The sequence below is a fragment of the Cervus elaphus genome, chromosome 13 (assembly GCF_910594005.1).
Source record: "Cervus elaphus chromosome 13, mCerEla1.1, whole genome shotgun sequence".
Taxonomy (NCBI): Eukaryota; Metazoa; Chordata; class Mammalia; order Artiodactyla; family Cervidae; genus Cervus; species Cervus elaphus.
This window is the reverse complement of record NC_057827.1, coordinates 62,264,834-62,280,974: the sequence shown is the minus strand read 5'-3', so window position 1 is coordinate 62,280,974 and position 16,141 is coordinate 62,264,834. Positions and strand designations below refer to the sequence as shown.

Below are 16,141 nucleotides of genomic sequence, written 5' to 3'. Positions count from 1 at the left end.
TGGCCTCAGTTTTGCTAATTGCAGTTTCTCACATCATGTGGGTTCAGCTTAGAGACAGGAAAGGAGACTTTGTTCAGGCACCCCCTTCTCTGCCGCAGAGGTCCTGTTCTCCATCTGGGTAAAATGAAGAAAAATGCTGTAAATTGAGTTAGTTCAGTCTAAAGCAAACTGTGGGAGATTCAAGTGAAAATGGATCCTTGAAGAAGCTTTTATGAAAGCCTGGGTGTCACAGCAGAACCTGATTCTGTTCTGGGATTTGGGATGTAGAGTGTGGGGTCTGGCTTCCAGTCCTGAGCATCTCATGTGAACTTATTGGGATTGTCCCTGGAATTTCCCGCCCCTCACATCTTCCCCCTTCCTTGATTGGTGAAAAATATATTTGTGACATTTGAAGTTCAGTTGCTCAGTTGTGTCTCACTCTTTGCAACCTCATGGACTGCTGCACGCCAGGCCTCACTGTCCATCACTGATTCCCAGAGTTTACCCAAACTCATGTCCATTGAGTCGATGATGCCATCCAACTATCTCATCCTCTGTCATCCCCTTCTCCTTCCCCCAATCCCTCCCAGCATCAGGGTCTTTTCAAATGACTCAGTTCTTTCAATCGGGTGGCCAAAGTATTGGGGCTTCAGTTTCAGCATCAGTCCTTCCAATGAATATTCAGGACTGATTTCCTTTAGGATGGACTGGTTGGATCTCCTTGCAGTCCAAGGGACTCTCAAGAGTCTTCTCCAACACCACAGTTCAAAAGCACCAATTCTTCGGTGCTCAGCTTTCTTTATGGTCTAATTCTCACATCCAGACATGACTACTGGAAAAACCATAGCCTTGACTAGACGGACCTTTGTTGGCAAAGTAATGTCTCTGCTTTTTAATATGCTGTCTAGGTTGGCCATAACTTTCCTCCCAAGGAGTAAGCATCTTTTAATTTCATGGCTGCAGTCACCATCTGCAGTGATGTTGGAGCCCAGAAAAATAAAGTCTGCCACTGTTTCCACTGTCTCCCCATCTATTTGCCATGAAGTGAAGGGACCAGATGCCATGATCTTAGTTTTCTGAATGTTGAGCTTTTTTGTTGTTGTTGTTTTCATTTTTAGTTCACTTTTTATTTTAATCAAATCTAGATATGCACATAGATTAAGTAACCAAGTAGGTTTTATAAGCTTTTTCATCAGGTGATAACATTCATCTCTTAGTCAATTTCCTTGGTGCTTATCCGTGTATAAAGAACTTGTCTACTTAGCTACTTTCTTAACTGTTAATGTTCAGGTGTTTGTTGCCCTCCCACTGAGAAAGATGAGGATTTAACTTCCTCCGTGTGTGCATATCTCTTCCCATTACTTTCTTGTTCCGTTGTCTCATAACTGTGGTCAGATCAGTATTTCATGTTACTGTTGTTTTGTTCACTTGCGCAGTCGGGTCCAACTCTTTGTGATCCCATGGACTGCAGCACTCCAGGCCTCCCAACAAGATCGTTACTAGCACCAGAGAAAACACAACTATTGTGCAAGGGGGAAACATGGCCTACTACATGGCCCTAGATGTCAGTTGCATTTATCTAGTCATAATAACATGAAAGAGTGTAAAAGAGCTGGCTTAAAACTGAATGTCTGAGCTTTAAGCCAACTTTTTCACTCTCACTTTCATCAAGAGGCTCTTTAGTTCTTCACCTTCTGCCACAAGGGTGGTGTCTCTACATAAGGACTGCAGAGTTTTAATGAATTTCTTTGCATCCTATTCCTCTGCTATTATACATTTACCCCCCAAATACTGTTGTGCGTGTAGCACAACAAAGAGGTTTTTTGTACAGGAATTCATTTGAAACTTGCCTTAGACCTAGGATAATTGTTCTTGGGCATTTTGGCTCCTAAATTCTCTTTTCACTCTTTGTTAGTAACATCTTTTTGACAAACTTGAGCACTTCGGGTTCGTAAGTTTGTTTTGTTTTACCTTCACAAGCATTTTTTTAAAACAAATTTTAATTCAGAATTGTAGCAAAGTCAGTAAGTCTGACAGAAAATTAAATATTCCTGAATTATCTCCAGGATATGAATTTGTACTGGACACAAATGTGACTTTCATGCTTTTTGAAACTAAAATGACAACAAGTTCAGTGCAAAACTCCGATTGAAAGAATAAACCATAGTTTTTCACTTCTGAAAGTTATGTTCCCTTTTATCCACATGCTCCTCTCTCAGTGAGGACTGAACTCCCTGGCTACACATAGGCCTTTAAAATCAGACATCTGCTGGACTTCTTTCTATTGCGAACCTTATTTCATTTCAAGGGAAAGAGCCCAAATGATATCTCCTATAAGGTCATACTAAAAGTTAAAAGTTAATCATAAAGCGTGCTAAGACTTGAGTAAAGGTGATAAAAGAATTCTGCTCAGCTGTTCAGTGAAACATTTTAATGTTTTGTATTATGTTTCTTTCTTACCAACAAGTAGATTCCATAACTCAGACTGTTACTACGCTCCAGGGACTTCTGAGAAGGTGACTAGACCACAGAATTTCAATAGCAAGGAGCCAAGGCTGTTGTGTGTCACGTGTTAGATGATTTATCTGTTGGCAGGAGTCTTGTGTCTCCCTCTGATAATCACTGAGCTCACAGCCAGACGAACACTGAGAAAATTGTATTGTTTTCCTTTGAATGATGACTAAGATGTATTACCAAGGCCATCAGTACTCTTTATGTTGAGTCAGGATTTCACTTCATACTTCAGCCTTTGAGCCTTAATAATTCTGTGCTTCAAAATTAAATCTTGCTCTCCTGGGAATCCATAGCTCTAGCCTCTTTCACCAGAGTAGCCAGCAAAGGACCCTAATTCCTCGGAGTAGGGGAGTGGGTTGGAAGTGGAATGACATTAACTGTTTATTTTCCTTTTGCAGGAAAAATAATGAGGATTTTAAATAATATTTTTTCTACTCTAATGGCCAGAAAAATTAGCCACTTGCTTATTCTAAACTTGACAGTTTTTGAAAGTATAACCTGCTGAGATAGAATTAGTTGGATAACAAATTTCTGTGAGCCAGAGTTTTGGAACTTTAATAAAAAGACTATATCATTAACCAATTATACTCTGTAAAAAAAATATAATAAAGAAGGGGGGAGCATTTTGCATAGTCTGCACTTATAAAATTGGGTCACCAAGAGAATTTTGTATTAAAACTTTGAGGAGGGTTTCCCTGATGGCTAAGTGGTAAAGAACCTGCCTGCCAGTGCAGGAGACAGGGGTTCCATCCCTCATCCGGGAAGATCCGACAAGGCTCAGAGCAGCTAAAGCCATGCGCCACCAACTACTGAAGCCTGAGCACCCTAGAGACCGTGCCCCGCATAAAGGGAAGCCACCGCAAAGAGCAGCCCAAGCACCCCAACCGGAGAGTGGCCCCTGCTCTCCACAACTAGAGAAAAGCACTAGAAACACCAAAGACCCAGCAGAGCCAAAAATTAAATAAATAAAAACTATTTAAAAAAAAATAAAGCCCTGAGGAGAAGGTGACATATTTGCAGGCCTTCTCCCCTCTCCAGACATCCAGGTCCGCACTCCGTGTAACTCTAAGCCTGCATGTCAGGCCAGTGGGTGAGCTGTTGCCTTGTTCTTCTCTTCCTACTGCACAGCTGCGGCTCGGGGGGTTCATCCATACTGCAGGGGCCAGGGCCAATGCTATCCTCCTACTTGAAGGGATTTTTGCTTATTGCAAAATAACTCATCAACTTTCAAAATCACTCTATTCTTTGAGAAACTTGGAGCATTTCATAATGAGTCTCAGCCTTACCCCGCAAGGCAGGTAGGGGGCACTAGTCTATCTTCCTTGGGAAGCCGGGCAGCAAAAGCCAGTAAGTGCTGCCCCTGTCAGGACACAGGAGTCTGGGAGCTGCCGGATTCTGGGAAGAGGCTGTTGGTTCCCTTCCAAGGCCTGTGCTTATTTTAGGGAGCGGTATACTTGCTTAGTTTTCTAATATTACAGCCACAACAGATTAGAAGTAAATTTAAAAGGTTAACACTAAATGCAGGACTAACAGGAGATTTTAAAAACTGAGAAGCAGATATTTGGGGATTTTTCTCTTTTTGGACAGCTATATTCTGGGAGCTTTTTTCGATGATCCAGCGGATATTGGCAATTTGATCTCTGGTTCCTCTGCCTTTTCTAAAACCAGCTTGAACATCTGGAAGTTCTCGGTTGATGTATTGCTGAAGCCTGGCTTGGAGAATTTTGAGCATTACTTTACTAGCGTGTGAGATGAGTACAATTGTGCGGTAGTTTGAGCATTCTTTGGGATTGCCTTTCTTAGGGATTGGAATGAAAACTAACCTTTTCCAGTCCTGTGGCCACTGCTGAGTTTTCCAAATTTGCTGGCATATTGAGTGCAGCATTTTAACAGCATCATCTTTCAGGATTTGAAATAGCTCAACTTGAATTCCATTACATCCACTAGCTTTGTTCGCCAAAACCTTAAACTGTGTGGATCACAATAAACGGTGGAAAATTCTTCAAGAGATGGGAATACCAGACCACCTGACCTGCCTCTTGAGAAACCTGTATGCAGGTCAGGAAGCAACAGTTAGAACTGGACATGGAACAACAGACTGGTTCCAAATAGGAAAAGGAGTACATCAAGGCTGTATATTGTCACCCTGCTTATTTAACTTATATGCAGAGTACATCATGAGAAACACTGGGCTGGAAGAAGCACAAGCTGGAATCAAGATTGCCGGGAGAAATATCAATAACCTCAGATATGCAGATGACACCACCCTTATGGCAGAAAGTGAAGAGGAACTAAAAAGCCTCTTGATGAAAGTGAAAGAAGAGAGTGAAAAAGTTGGCTTAAAGCTCAACATTCAGAAAACTAAGATCATGGCATCTGGTCCCATCACCTCATGGGAAATAGATGGGGAGACAGTGGAAACAGTGTCAGACTTTATTTTGGGGGCTCCAAAATCACTGCAGATGGTGATTGCAGCCATGACATTAAAAGACGCTTACTCCTAAGAAGGAAAGTTATGACCAACCTAGATAGCATATTAAAAAGCAGAGACATTACTTTGCCAACAAAGGTCCGTCTGGTCAAGGCTATGGTTTTTCCAGTGGTCATATATGGATGTGAGAGTTGGACTGTGAAGAAAGCTGAGCACCGAAAAATTGATGCTTTTGAACTGTGGTGTTGGAGAAGACTCTTGAGAGTCCCTCGGACTGCAAGGAGATCCAACCAGTCCATCCTAAAGGAGATCAGTCCTGGGTGTTCATTGGAAGGACTGATACTGAAGCTGAAACTCCAATACTTTGGCCACCTCATGTGAAGAGTTGACTCATTGGAAAAGACCCTGATGCTGGGAGGGATTGGGGGCAGGAGGAGAAGGGGGCGACAGAGGATGAGATGGCTGGATGGCATCACCGACTCGATGGGCATGAGTTTGAGTAAACTCTAGGAGTTGGTGAAGGACAGGGAGGCCTGGCGTGCTGTGATTCATGGGGTCGCAAAGAGTCGGATACGACTGAGCGACTGAACTGAACTGAACTGATTCTGGGAGCATTGGGTGTAAGTGGAGGTTCATGGTCCTTAGGTGTCACAATTCCTTGAGCGTTAGAGCCCCTGTGTAGTAATTCCACGTCACTCAGACAAGAAAATGGTATTCCGTGTGCTTTGGTTAAGAAGTGAAGGAAACATAGTGTATGTTAAATTGCCAACAAAAAGTATACAGACTCATGATCTAAGTGAAGTCGCTCAGTCATGTCTGAATCTTTGCAACCCCATGGACTGTAGCCCACCAGGCTTCTCCATCCATAGGATTTTCCAGGCAAGAATACTGGAGTGGGTTGCCATTTCCTTCTCCAGGAGATCTTCCCAACTCAGGGCTTGAATCCGGGTCTCCCCCATTGTAGGCAGATGCTTTACTGTCTGAGCCATCAGGGAAGGCATAGTCTAAGTGGGTTGGGTTAAAAGATAAATTTCAGAGGCATAATTCCCTCATTAATGCCAGAAAAGCAGTGTTATTTTATTCCTGTTCTATATCTCGTATTAGTCCAGGATGAGCCCCTTAAAAATACTATGTTTAATTAGGTGGTGACGTATTGAATTATGTTGGCATAAAGTTGGGTTTTTCTAAACTGCGAATCCCATGCTGGGCTTAAGAACTCAGCTAGCCAGCGTCCATAAAGCATTTCTGCAAATGCTAGATACACCATCAGAGGCAGCAAAGGACAGAAGCACTTCGCTGTCCGACCACCCAGCCCTATTTCACTACTTTTGGAGACCAAAACCCTTCAGGGGTTTTGTACGTATCACAGTTTAATTTTATGCCCCTCCCACCCCAACAGACCTTCCGCTTCTAGTCCAGTGGAACTCTTTCCCACCCTGGTCCTCCTTTGTGCACAAGGCATGCTTCTTGAATGGAGAACCTGTGACATGGTAAACAATGTAGGACAGTATCTCAAATCCCAAATTACCTGAGACTCACTACTGACCACAGATGCCATAGGAGGGAGAGAACCATCCAACCACAGAGCTTGTGCTAAGCAGGCCGCAGAGTGGGGTAAGACACGCCCACTCCCCAGGACCTCAGCCTTATGCAAGAAGGTCGCTAAGCACCGCCAGGGGGTGGGGCTGCCAGGCCCAGCGCAGCAGGGCCTCAGAGAAAGTTAGAGGGGGTGGTGTTTGAATTGAGTGTTGACGAAGGGTAGAGAGCTGCTACTTGAAAGGGAAGGACATTCCAGGGAGAGGAAACCGCCAAGGCAAAGGCCCAGGTGGGTGCCAGGGTGCTTCACTAGTAGACGTGCCTGCAAGTGAGTGTAGATGGGGCCTTAGGATTTTGTCCTTGGGATGAGAGAAGGTCATAGCAAGGGTGTCCGCTGCAGAGTTCTTGAGAAATGAGCCTGGTAGGAATGCTGACGAACTGGAGGTGGCCCAGACTGACCGAGGGAGACCGGTCAGGAGACCGCTGGAAGATGGAGCGGTTCCCGGGCTCTACTTGTGTGCCGTGAGTGGTCACCCGTGCAAGTCACATTTCACACTTTGAAGTCTGGGTGGATGTCATCTGGTAACTGGCTGGACGTGGGGAGGGGGCTGGGAAGAAGAGGTGGACTCAGGCTTACCTCCAGGTTCTACCTTAGCTCTAGAGCTCCTCCCGGCTAGCGAATACAAGGAACACAGGGAGAGGAGGGAGAAGGATTGGAGAAGTGAGACACAAATTACTTTCAGACATTCTGAGTCTGAGGAATCTGAGGGGCGTCTATCTAAGTCGTTAGGTTATATCTGAAATATTGGGGGAAATTACTCAGATGATTGCCCTGGAAGGTCTAGACCTGATAATAAAAGAGATTTGGGGACTTCCCTCGTGGTCAGTGGCTACGGAGACTCCGCACTCCCGATGCAGGAGGCCCGGGTTCGATCCCTGGGGAGCTAGGTCTTACACACTGCAACTGAGAGTTCACACCCCGCAACTAAAAAGTCTCACATGCCACAACAAAGATCGGGATCCTGAGTGCTGCAATTAGGACTCACCGCAGCCAAAGTAAGATATTAAAAAGAAAAATATTTGGGCAGAGAGAGCAAGAAAAAGGGAAAAACCAGCAACACAAGCTGGGAGATGTATGCTGTTAGGGAAGGATAAGCCTGAAGACTAGCAAAGAGGCCAGAGGAGAAACAAGCTTCCTTCCAGGAGGGAGGCCCCATCAGGGTGGTCAGAAGCCGCAAGAGAGGCCAGGTAAGAACCCAAGCGTCCCCTGGGTTTGGCAATGGAGGTAAGCGTGGCTGTGGGCTGAGCCATGGGGGGCGGGGGGTGGGGAGGGCTCATGTTCCCTGACCTTGGGCAGCTCCCGAACCTCTGAGTCTCTGGAACACGAAGGAGCCGGGCCAGTGAATTTCTAGAGTCTTCTGGCTGCTATTTGTGTCTGTGCACCTGTGTGTCAGGCCGTCCTAGAGACTGTAAACTGAGCAGACAGGGTCTCGGCCTTTGCCCAGATTCACCAGTGACACAAATATTTCAGCCTGGATGATGAAACAGCCTTGATTGCTGAAGCCGGTGACCTAATGCCACTGGCGCTGCACCAGCAGGACCTGTAAATACCCAAGGACACGGGGCCTGCGCTGCTCTCTCTCCTGCCCGTTTACAGGGGCTGCTTCTGTCCGCCGCGTCCGGCTTTTGTAGAGCCAGGAGGTGCATTTGGTGACCCTTGCCGTTCTTCTCTGCAGACCATCTCGACAGCATTAAAAAAAAAATTGAGTATTAAAGTTCTTTTAAGATTGTAGGCCAGGTGCTGGGCCTCATGCAGAGCAAGGACTTGAGGCAGTCGGTTTGAGAATTGTTCGTTCGGCATGTGTCTGGGGCCAGTTCACAGCAGGATTCTAACATTTGATGGAAAGGGGCTTCTGCGGTGAAATGACCTTCGCGGCTGGGAAAACATCAAGAATTGTCATCAAGAGCAACAGGTTTCTTACAGGCACGTGGACCTGTCTGACCCAGGCCTCTGCCTGTCCAGGAGAGGGGCCTGCTGTGCCCCAGATGTGGGCTTCCCCCAGGAGAGCCCAGCCCGCTTGCATGGTGCTCCTGGGGGAGGGGCACAAATGCCTGGAATGTTCTGCTGCCCTAAGTCAGGTGCAGGTTCCCCCCCCCCCCCGCCCCCGCTTCCTGGGCATGCTGCCTATTACAGTGCACCTCTAATATTATCACATGTTCAGGACAGCCAAGCCTGCCCAAAGCAAGGCGGGAACACTGCAGCAGAATTCAAAACCCTGTCTCCAGGGAGTAAAAACAAGTTCTCTCTTCCTCCTTAGTGGAGATTCTCCCTCACCCACAGCCTCTTCCTGAGTCGGTCTCAGTTGTGAACTCTGACTGGCAAGGCTAGTCAGGGGAGGATTCCATTTCCCATGATAGCACACACTTGCACAGAACCTCAAGTTTGTAACACATTCCCACGGCCCTTATTCTCAGCAATCCTGAGGACAGCTCCCACAGGGAAGTCAGGACACGAAGCAGCCCTGTTTTCTAGGTGTGGAGACAGGGGAGGGGAGATGGCCCACCCTGGACCCAGCCAGTCGGAAGATGCCGAGCCCCAGAGGTACCACGTCAGGAGATTTCCATCCGTGAGCTTACCCGTCTGCCACACCTCCCCCCTCCCCACGTCTCCTTCTCCCTCCCTCCCCTGCCATCCCTGGGTCGGCAACACTGACCTTCTCAAGGCTGCATTTAGGTTTCAAAACAAAACCGAACAAAGAAGCCAGGTTCCTAGTGCTGTGCTGCCGTTGTTTAGGCCAAAACAGTGAGGCTGGAAGGCTGAGCCGCGCTCAAGCCTGTTTACGAAGAGAAATCACACGTCCCACCTGCTCAGCAACCAAGGAAATCGCTGAGCGTGGCTGTGACTTCCCTGGTACAGAGCGGTTTGGAGAACACAAAACCACAGTCATTATCAGAAACGATCTCAGACTGCCCTGCGAGTTTCCCGGTACGTACGAAGCTGCAGCTCTGATGTTTTTCTCACTGCAGGTAAGCAATGTGACTGGAGGGTTCAGCCCTGCTGTTTGCACACACCGATACACACACACACACACACACACACACACACACACACACACACACACACACACACAGCAGACCTCCAGGCTGGTTCTCTCCCTCTTGTAGCACATGCACTATGCTTTCTCTCCTGTGACTGAGGCTGGTGCTATTCTTTACAAAGTAATTTCTCATGAGTAACGTGGACCCATAAGGAACTCATCACATTAATGGAGCCAGAGCTGTGACATTTGGGGTTCAGTGTGGCTCTGTGTGAAAAATAAAACCTAAGAAACAGATTGGAATTCAATCACGATCAGAAAATGGTCCTCCACCATTGCCACCAGGCAGACAGTAGGGGCAGTGGTTATTCATGAGAGTTGTGAGCTGAACCAAGGAGTGGTTATTTATGAGTACCTGGGTTGTAGTCCAGGGCAGCCTCATGATAGATGTGTTCCCTCATTTGTAAAATTAGATAATAATAGCTACCTTGATGAGGACTAAATGAGTTAATATAAGTATAAAGGTTTAGGACAGTGCTTGGCACGTAGTATCCTTAATAAATGCTAGATATTGTTACTATTCTCCATCATTCAAGACGTAACTCACATCTCACCTTATCCACAACGCCCTTCCCCAAACACGTGAGCCTTCACCCTTCTCTCCCTTTTCTGGATTCCTGTAAGAGTCAACTCTGTACCCTGCTGTCTAGCACCTGATCATGTGCAGCGCTGTCTTGTTATTTCAATGTAACTTCAGTGTTTCAGTGTTGCTTCCACAATAGGTTGCAAATTCCTAAGGTTAGGAACCACATAGTTTGCTTTTATTGAATTTCCGCAACTCACAGCCTGGTCCTGGGCAATTACTAGACACTTCAACATCTTTGGAGTGTGTTCATCACTATAAATAAATGGGACAAAAATCGGTGGTGTGGTACTGTGTACAGGTACCATACCAGTTAAATCTTAAAGTGTGAAGGCTTACATTGACAGGAAGAGCTGTACTAAATGTTTATAGCCGTTTTATTCAAAATAGCCCCAAACTAGAGGCCACCTTGATGTCCTTCAACAGGTCAATGGTTAGATGAGCTATGGTCCATTTATACTCTGGAATAAGACTCAGCAATAAAGAGATGTGGATTCAACAACCTGGATGAATCACCATTGAATTACGCTGAGTGAAAATAGCTGGTTCCCAAAGATTACACACTTTATGATTCCATTTGTATAATATCCTTGAAATGGCAGAATTGTAGAAATGAGAACAGGTTAATGGTTGCCAGGGGTGAAGGAGGGGATGAGGGCAGGAGACAGGAGCAGCATGAAAGATCCTTGTGGCCATGGAAATGCTCTGCATCTTGATGTCAGTGTCAGTATCCTAGTTGTGATATTGTATTAGCTACATTTTCAAGATGTTGCCATTGCAAGAAACTTGGTAAAAGGTGCAGAGGACTTTCTCTGTATAATCCGTCACAACTGCATAATCCACAATTACCTCATGTAATTGTAAAAAATAAAAAATAAAACCACTTAAGGTGCTCCTTAAGCAAAAGCAGAGAGAATAGATTGGCTTGCCCACTGATGAGAGAAACATGACCAGGCTCTTTCAGAAGGATTTTATTTTGTTAAGAATAAAGTGTGTCAATTTTACCTTAACATGTTTGCTTCTGTAATTACTTATGCTTTTAGTGTAAGATAATAGTAGTGTTTAATAGCCATGCTCAATGGTATTATTATCCAGTACAATCAAGATGCATATTATTTGGGGACTTCCCTGGTGGTCCAGTGGTTGAGAATCCACTTGCACTGCAGGAGATGTCGGTTTGACCCCTGGTCGGGGAACATCCCACATGCTGGGGAGCAGCTAAGTCCACATACTGCAACTGCTGAGCCCCGAGCTCCAGGGTCCGCTCGCCACAACTCAAGAATCTGTGCCCCGCAACCAAAGATCCCACATGCCGCCACTAAGACCCAACGCAGCCAAATAAATAAATCAATTAAATTTGAAAAGAAAAAAAAATTCACATTTTTTGGGGAGGAGTAACTTAGAGATGATCTTTTCCAGTTCTCCCATTTCATGGAGTCAGAGACTCAGAAATAACCCAAAGTTACACAGCTAGTGAGTAGCATTTACAAGGGCTAGAACTCAGTAATCCCAGAATCCAGCCCTTGCTTCCAACACATGTTGTATTTTAATTTTGTAAAAGCACCACAATTCGTGCATCTGGAAGAACAGCCTGAATTACTTCGGTTCCCGAGCTTACTTGGTTTTGGGGTGGCAGCTGCCAGTGGGGAAGGCAGACTACTTGGAGAGAGGAAGAAACTGGGCTGGTGGGTCTGCTCACCCTACCAGCACACAGTAGGACCAGAGGGAGAAAAGATAGACTCACACTTGGAGGAGCAGCAAAGGGGGAAACGAAGAAAGAGGCAGCTGCGAGCGGAACCAGGATGAGAACCAGCTTTCCATGCCCAGATGGGCACGTCTCTGATGAGGCGTCCCAGAAATGGCTACCCCAGTGCAAGCTTCCCATCTGTGCTCAGCCAGCAGCACTGACGTGAGTCATCACTAAGGGGGAAGGGGTGGGGAGGGATGGATCCCCCAGCCTAGAGATGAAACAGTGAAAGTGGAAGATGAGTGGCGCTCAGTCATGTCCGACTCTGTGCGACCCCATGACCTATACCGTCCACGGAATTCTCCAGGCCAAAGGGAACATAGATTTCCAGAACACCAGTTACCAGGCTTGGGACGGTACAGGTAGGGTCCCTCCTTCCTGCCCTCTTGCCTCAGTTTACCCATTCGCACACAAGGGTTTCGATTAGCCAGAAGACTCATTCCCGCTTTCGTTTACTCTTTCTGTAGAGATTGACCACACAAACAACTAAGAGTCACACAAAATAAGACTTTAGAGGATCGCTGTTGCAGTTAGCGAGCTGAGACAAATGTGAAACAAACCTGAATAACTTCTCCAGCCTTTTGAAATTGGCCCCTGCTTCTGGGTGCACAGTGGTGGAGACGCTGGCCACAGGGAAGAGACATGGCGGAAGAACAGTCAATATTTCACTCCTTGGGAGACCTTTTGAACGTTGCATAAATAACCCCCGCCGCCAAATGAGTCAGAATTTCCAAAAGGCATCATTTTAGGGCCTCCATGTGGTTCCCTCTCTGGGCCACTTCTGAAAGGCAGGCTTGGGTGGGGCTTCCTGTACTCCACTCCAGAGACGGCACAGGGGCTCTCCCGTCGTCTTTGCCAGAATTTTCTTTCCAGATAAGCTTCACTCTTTTCTGTAGCAGTGGGTAATGCTGAAAAGACAAATGAGTTGAAGTTTTTATAGACTTCCTACTTGCAAACTCCCCCGTTCTCCTACATTGCTTACTCAACTTTTCCCCCGTCCATATGCACTATTTGGAGTGGCCTGTTTGCCAGAGAATGGACAAAAAGGACGGCCCCATTTTTATGTCAGACTTAAAGAAAGCAACAGGAGACTATCCTGAAAAGCACTAAGCCCTGTAAAGCTAAAGCTAATAATAATAATAAAACTAGCAACATCTGCATGGTATTTTGCAGTTTATAAAATATTTTTAATCCCGTATGTTCTTGCCTGTGAAATATTACTGCTATCCCCATTTAAGAGATGCGAAAATAAGGTCCTACAAGGTTACTTGCTAAGTTTCCCTCAGTCAAGCAGCAGAGCTGGGCCTGGGATTTGGGTCTCTCAGCCTTGGCTGGTGCTCTGTAGTGAGAGGGACAGTCTGTATCTATACCACACTACCCGGTTCAGGCGACAGCCCCTTGGACACAGAATCCAAGCCCTGTGACCTCCGTCCGGGTGACTGTCCTTGACTCATCCTTCTCCATATTCCCAGGAACTAGCACGTAGTAGTGCTCGAGAAATGTCTGATGAAAGACTGAATAGGGAATTCCCTGGCAGTCTAGGGGTGAAGGTTCTATCTGCCAGAAACCATCCTGAGCCTACAGCTCCCAGAACAGTTCGCATGAGCTGGGTGCTCACAATACCAGGCACAAAACCTCAAGAGAGCTTGCTATTATTAGACCCATTTAACAGAAAAGGAAACCAAGGTTGAGTAATGAGCTGAAAGTTGCAAACTTGGGCAGTTTGGCACCGGAGCCTGAGCTTTTGGCTCCCCCGTGCAACAAACCATCTCTCAGCCGCAACCTTTCAGGAGCCTTGTCAGAGCTGTCTTCATCCTCCTGGTGCAAATCACCTGACCTCTTTCCATCAGAAGAGAACTCATTAAACTTTTCGTAACTTACTGAGAGGATCCTCACAGAGATTTAACGAGGAGATACATGTGGAAGCATTGGGAAAAGCAAAGCACATTACCCACATGCCCAGGATTATAATAATTGTTGAACGCCATCTGTACCTTCAGCTAGACTGCTGTAACCCCCAAAGCCCAGAGGAGTCAGGGTGATACTAGGAAACACAACTGGACATCTAGAACAATCACAGGGCAAGGATGAAAGAGGCCCTTTGTGTGTATCTCCTCTGACCCTGTGAATAATTACAACTTGGTAAATGGGTTCTGAGTAGGAGGTGTGGCTGACACTCAGGCATTTAACTCAAGCTAGTTAACCCAGCCTTAACTCTTGAGCTTTGGCATTTAGAAAACAGTTTGCCTTGCCCTCCATTTGGAAAACACACACACACACACACACACACTGGTCTTGCTTTACAATTTACTCTTAGGACACTGATTTCTACACTGATTTATTCAACAAACATTGAAAGAGAGCCTACCAGCCTCACTAAGGAACCAAAAGAGGAAAACACCCTTTGGGAAGCCTTAGATTTGGGACAGTTACCATCACTTCATGGCAAATAGATGGGGAAACAATGGAAACAGTGACAGACTTTATTTTCTTGGGCTCCAAAATCACTGTAGATGGTGACTGCAGCCATGAAATTAAAAGACGTTTGCTCCTTGGAAGAAAAGCTATGACCAACCTAGACAGCATATTAAAAAGCAGAGACATTACTTTGACTACAAAGATCCGTATAGTCAAAGCTATGGTTTTCCCAGTAGTCATGTACGGATGTGAGAGCTGGACAATAAAAAAGGCTGAGCGCCAAAGAACTGATGCCTTTGAACTGTGGTGCTGGAGAAGACTCTTGAGAGTTCCTTGGACAGCAAGGAGATCCAACCAGTCAATCCTAAAGGAAGAGTGAGTGAGGTCACTCAGTTGTGTCTGACTCTTTGCAACATTGTGGACTGCAGCCCCCAGGCTCCTCCGTCTATGGGATTTTCCAAGCAAGAGTACTGGGGTGGGTTGCCATTTCTTTCTCCAGAGGATCTTCCTGACCCAGGGATTGAACTGGGGTCTCCCACATTGCAGGCAGACTCTGAGCCACCAGGGAAGCCCTAATCCTAAAGGAAATCAACCCTGACTATTCATTGGAAGGACTGATGCTGAAGCTGAAGTTCCAATACTGTGGCCATCTGATTCGAAGAGCTGACTCGTTGGAAAAGACCCTGATACTGGGAAACATTGAAGGCAGGAGGAGAAGGGGACGACAGAGGATGAGATGGTTGGATGGCATCACCAACTCAGTGGACATGAATTTGAGCAAGCTCCTAGAGAGAGCGAAGGACAGGGAAGCTTGGCCTGCTGCAGTCCATGGGGTCACAAAGAGTCAGAGACGACCGAGGGACTGAACAACCACCTAACTCTTCATCTGCAGAATGGGCGCAGCCACACCTAAATTGTGGAGACTGGAGTCCACTTGGTACAAGAGTTCTGCAAGTTGTATCCTTCTTGAGTCGCTTTCATCCCCATTCAAAGGAAACGGAACCCATCGTGCAAACCTCTAATTACTACTCTGACAAAGATCAGCGCTGGCGGGGAGGACGGTCTAAAGGCCTGCAAGTGCTGGGAGCACAAAGGCAAAGGCAGATAAAATTTAGAGGTTAAAAGGGTTGGGAGTCCCTGGATCTGGGATTTGCACACGCGTGAGAGGAAGTGTCCGCTGGGGGGCGGGGCGCACGGGGAGAGCGAGGAGAGACACATTCTTGGACCTGGGGTTTGTGGGAGGTTGATCTTGGGTGGGATTCACATTCCTGGTGACTCAGCCCCCATCGCCTCGCCTCGGTATCCTGGGGTTCTCCCACCCGAGCCTGGGGCGCGAACGTCCCTGGCTTGGAGGCTCCGGGAACGGTGGAGTGGGAAGGGCCGGATGGGGCGCCCCCACCGTCAGGCTGGCTGATAGGTGTCACTTCCTCCTTGGATTTCGCGCCTCCGGGAGGGGGGTGTCCCAGCCGTTGCCCCCACCTCGGCTCAGAGAGGACCAGGGTCACCAGGCCCCCAACCCGCTCCCTAAGGCTAGGCGCACAGAGGAATTCGGCAGATCGAACTTTACCCCGGGGAGAGGCGGCTCCGCTCCGTCTCTAAGGATGAGACCCAGGCGGAAGCAGGACGGTGGCCGGGGCTTAGGGCGGCTCCCAATTGGGAGAAGGCAGCCCTGGGCGCGGGACCAGGGATGAGAGTGGGGAGTCCCCATGACAGCGCTCTGCCCGCCTCCCCCCGGGGAAAGGGGTCTGCGAGGGCGCCCGCCGGGCTGAGGCCGGGCCCCGGGGCCCTCCGCCGAGCGCGCGGACTGCCGCGCGCCTCTTTCTCGCCCAGCCACC

General features: G+C 47.2%; 1 long non-coding RNA gene across 2 annotated transcripts; it reads right to left on the bottom strand.

Moving 5' to 3' along the window:
• Positions 1-5,867: 5,867 nt before the first annotated feature.
• Positions 5,868-16,095, bottom strand: LOC122706204. Of its 2 annotated transcripts, XR_006344340.1 has the most exons (4): positions 15,874-16,095; positions 12,449-12,796; positions 9,175-11,459; positions 5,868-8,396 (listed from the first exon to the last, which is right to left on the bottom strand). It is a non-coding gene; the product is annotated as an uncharacterized LOC122706204 (long non-coding RNA). The 2 variants fall into 2 exon arrangements; XR_006344339.1 differs by having other exon boundaries at positions 9,175-12,796.
• Positions 16,096-16,141: the final 46 nt, after the last annotated feature.